Source organism: Centruroides sculpturatus, unplaced genomic scaffold (assembly GCF_000671375.1).
Source record: "Centruroides sculpturatus isolate CEXI.00-Female unplaced genomic scaffold, Cexi_2.0 scaffold1033, whole genome shotgun sequence".
NCBI classification, from domain to species: domain Eukaryota; kingdom Metazoa; phylum Arthropoda; class Arachnida; order Scorpiones; family Buthidae; genus Centruroides; species Centruroides sculpturatus.
Window position 1 is genome coordinate 232,034 of NW_019385308.1, and position 4,893 is coordinate 236,926.

General features: G+C 23.9%; 1 long non-coding RNA gene across 1 annotated transcript in view; it reads right to left on the reverse strand.

Moving 5' to 3' along the window:
- Positions 1-2,257: 2,257 nt before the first annotated feature.
- LOC111637453 overlaps positions 2,258-4,893 on the reverse strand; it is a 15,110-nt gene continuing 12,474 nt past the window's right edge. The window contains exon 3 of the long non-coding RNA XR_002758700.1: positions 2,258-2,349. This is a non-coding gene — a long non-coding RNA (uncharacterized LOC111637453). The remainder of the gene's footprint in view (positions 2,350-4,893) is intronic.

Below are 4,893 nucleotides of genomic sequence, written 5' to 3' on the forward strand. Positions count from 1 at the left end.
TGTATCCCGTTAATTATGCAAATAAGCTCGCCTCATTAAGTAAATGAGTTGTTTAAGAGTTTTTCTTCCTTTTTTTAAATTTAACTTAATTATCGCGATTAAATTTTGCATTTTATGTTAATATAAATTAATTATCTATAAAGTAAGATAGACAATTCTTTTTTATCTTATTTAAATTGTTGTTTATTACATTAAAAGAATAAAAATCTAGAGCAACAGTTTGTTTTTCAACAACGATTTTCATCAATCTGTAGATATGATCCATGAGATAAGCATGTTTTCTACCTCAAAAAGTCAAAGTAAATGGATTCCTGGCATAAAATCTAATAAATTCTTGATATTTTCTACCTTTTCTACCTTTATATTTCTTCAAAACAAGTCACTTACTTTAAATTATTTTTCGTTAAATTACTAAGAAGTTGAAAGAATCTAGAGCAACAGTTTGTTCTTGAATAAAAGATCTCAATCTGTACATCTGATCCAGAAATATATAAGCATTTTCTACCTGAAAATAGCAATAAAATATCAGAATAAAAGTCGATTCCTGCATCGAATCAACCGGATTTTTGATATATTTTCTACCTCTTCAACTAAAAAAATCGATAGATTTTTTTTACAATTAGATTCGCGGATAAAAGTGAAAACAGCGTTCTTTTTCTGCTGAACGATAAAATTCGCCAACTTATGCTGAATAACTTATTTCAAAATAGTAAAAAATTCTTATCATAAATAGGAGAATTGTTTCAGAAAAAATAAGAAATGAATTTTCTGAGATTTTTCTTAAAATTTGTGTCTTGATTTTTAGGATTCTTTCCGGCTTATCAGCTTCCTAAATCTGAGTAAGAGAGAGTGTGTATCCCCCTAAAATTCTAATACCCTTTCCACTATACAGAACAACACTAAGATGGAATTTTAGGGGATTACTCTTACTTTCTGACTTTCTTCATCATTTGTTAGATCTCACGAAACATCTCTTGCAAACGTTGTTGTTCTGTATTTACAACAGTGTCATTCTGTTAAAATGCTACTTATATAAGCAGAAATGATAACTACATAAAGTATTTTATAAAATGATATATATCTAGTTATATGTAGTAGCGTCATTTTCAAGAAAAGAGGTCACGTATCAGTAGGTGTCGTGTTCATACGAAGACTTTTTATGGAAGAAGAAAGGAGATCACGTATCAAAATTACGACTGAAGCACGTTTAAGAATGAAGAAATTTTTTTCATATTAATAAATTGCATATTTTTTTAAATATAAATTTTACTGAAGTATTAACTTTCATAAATTCTTTTCTCTTTATTCTTAAGACTGTGTAATTAACACTGTTTAAACGACTTAAAAAACTATTTTCTAAATTATTATAGTGAAATTTTGTTATTCAGTTAGAAAAAAACTGATAAATTTCTTTTAATAACTTATAATATTGAATTAATTAACAAATTTTATTTAAATTTACATTTTTTATCGTGAAAATGATCTCCCTAAAATTTAGATTTTGAATCGGGAAAAGTTGAAATTTTTAATCGGAATTTAGATAAATTTAATTGAAAATTCAAGTTATTACATTCATTNTAGTTATATGTAGTAGCGTCATTTTCAAGAAAAGAGGTCACGTATCAGTAGGTGTCGTGTTCATACGAAGACTTTTTATGGAAGAAGAAAGGAGATCACGTATCAAAATTACGACTGAAGCACGTTTAAGAATGAAGAAATTTTTTTTCATATTAATAAATTGCATATTTTTTTAAATATAAATTTTACTGAAGTATTAACTTTCATAAATTCTTTTCTCTTTATTCTTAAGACTGTGTAATTAACACTGTTTAAACGACTTAAAAAAAACTATTTTCTAAATTATTATAGTGAAATTTTGTTATTCAGTTAGAAAAAAACTGATAAATTCCTTTTAATAACTTATAATATTGAATTAATTAACAAATTTTATTTAAATTTACATTTTTTATCGTGAAAATGATCTCCCTAAAATTTAGATTTTGAATCGGGAAAAGTTGAAATTTTTAATCGGAATTTAGATAAATTTAATTGAAAATTCAAGTTATTACATTCATTAATATCTAAATAAATGGTCAAAGTTAACTTAATTTGATTCGGCTTCACGTTTATGAGGGCCTCACGTTTATGAAGGCCTCAAAGATATTACACATAATTCATTTTGATACAATATATTAACAAAAAACGCACTATTTTCAGTCAAATTTTATTATTTAAAATATATAATTCGATGTTTAATGCTTCTTTTAACATGCTAGGGCCTTCAAAAGAGAAGTAACTCGGGCCTCTCTCAACCTCAGAATCACTGCTTTCAATTTTCCGTAATTTCAACTACAAATTTAAGAATTATATTTTATTCATATAAAAACATAAATATTAATTAAATTTTATAGAACAAAGTAAAAAAATTTAAAATGTCTTCTTTAACAGAGAAAACAGTTATAAGTCCTATTTAAAATAGCATTACACTGTGAAATCAAGTAGAAATCTTATTTTTTAATGTTGTTTAAGCCAAATTTAATTGAAAATTTGGCTTTAAGCCAGTTTATAAATCATAAAATTCGCTATTTATATACACGTCGAGTACGTATAAACATAACAATTATAGAAATATTTAAGGAAACAGTTTCCTATCAAAGAACAGATAACAAACTCTGGCACATTCTATTTGTCCCAGCGTCAAAACATCAATAAAGATGAAAGAGTGAGAAGACCAAATAATATTTGTTACTATAGTAACGGTATGGGGAGGAGATCTTTCACCACAAATGAGTTTGGATGCTTGTCAGATGCTTAAAGTGTTGATGGCTGTGGACAATCATCGATTGTTGCATCATTCTACCACATTCTTATCTAGTTAATGACATCTATTTTGCATCGTATCTGTTTTTAGCGTTACCAGTCTCTCCCTCTTTCTACTTTTAACAACTTCCATATCGGCAATCGAACAATTTTGTAACATAATACCGAAGCACGCCAAGTATGAATTTTACAATTTTCTGACAGTCCACTTCATGATGTGACTACTTTACTCGATTTTTTTCCCTGATTAAATAGCTTTTAAAATAATGTTTCCTGCATATTTTCCTTTCAAATTGCTTCCATTTTTCAGTACAAATACTCAAAAGTTTGATTTTAATATTTTTCCGACGATTTTCTTTATTAGTTTTTCGTGTATTTAAATTAGTTTTTTTCTTCGTTTATCCAATTTTAAAATGCAAAAAAAGTTAAAATATGTTTAAATCTCACATTATTTTTTCATAAAAATGTTTTAAAATAAATAAATATATATTTTATCTAATAAAAGGCATTGAAAATACTCAAAATACTTCATAAAATCTTTTGAGAAAACAAAAAATCTTACAGAATTGGCGTAAAAATATCATTAAAATTGTTAAATTATTTCCATAGAAATCATTACAAACAGTAAAAAAAATTATAACTCTACAAAATTCATTGAAAATATTTAAAAAAACCTCATATTATCTCCATAAAAACACTTAAAATTTATTTTTTAAAATTATATCATCTGCTTAACTTGTATTATTATAAAGCGATTAAGAAACAATTCTGCAATTATTATAGTTATTATTTTTAAAATAAAATTTTACGATTAAAAAAAATTAAAAACTTTTCAAATTTTCTATAAAAAAATATATCAAAATTGAGGAACTTGAACTTAAAAAAAATAGTAAAGGAGTTTGTAAATGTTCCGTGAAGGATGCTGCAGAACTTTATATCTTACAGAAAATGTTATATATAAAAGAAATTTTGAAAATTTCAGCACACAAAATATGTGAAAGATTTTTTTTTTGTATTTTTCTAAAAATAAGTACAAAAAATATTTTAAAAATTTCGCAAAAAAATAAATAAATTTTTGTACAAACTTTATAATCCCCCTTTAAAAAAACTAAATAAATTGATTATATAAAATTAAATAATGAATTTAAGCAATTAATTTAAACAATTTTATGAAAATTTCATTTAAGTATAAGAACATATTTAAAGTTTAAAAAGTTGTATTATATATTTACATTTATTTTATTATGTTATAATAAAATAAATAGTGTAGATTTTTTTTATTATTGTATGAGTAAAATTATAAATATTAAAAGAATGTTTTTACTTTATTCGAATATAAAACAAGCTTTAAATGCCTAAACATAATAAAGGCATGAAAAGTTTGGAATGGAATGGGAAGGAAGATCATCAAAACGTTTCGTATTTTTTAATGGAGGATGTTCACAAAATTATTCGTATTGATTAGTAAATTCGAACACAGTAAAATGGTTAAGAATGTATAAAATAAAGAAGTATTTTTATATATTAAATAAAAATAAATATAGAATTTTGTGAATTTTATCATACAAGGTATGCTTATCTGTATGCTTAAGAATTTTAAAAAATTCTTCTTACTTCCAGCAAAATCTTCCTTCTTCAAATTTGTAAAATCATTTCAAGAAAAAATATTGTTTAAAAGAACATTTGTAAAATGTTTTACTTGAAGAGTATAAAAAAAGGAATGTTTTATTCGAAGAGCATCAAAAATAAGAAATATGTTTTACTGAAAGACATTAAAAAAGCAAATAGATTTTACTTAAAAATCTGAAGAATTTCAAAATTTGATATAATTCTTCAACTTAAAATTCACTGTAAATTTTATTAAAGATTTTATGTTAAATTTCGCATGTTAAATGAAAAAAATTATATACGAAAATCTTAAAAATCATCAATTTTTCTAGAATACTCTCTTATCTGAGCTCACAAATCATCTCAATTTACATCATTAATCTCAATTATCAGCATTAATTTTATGAAAAATTATATGAAAAAAGAACATTTTTATAATTTTCTTATCAGTAATTAATTTTATTT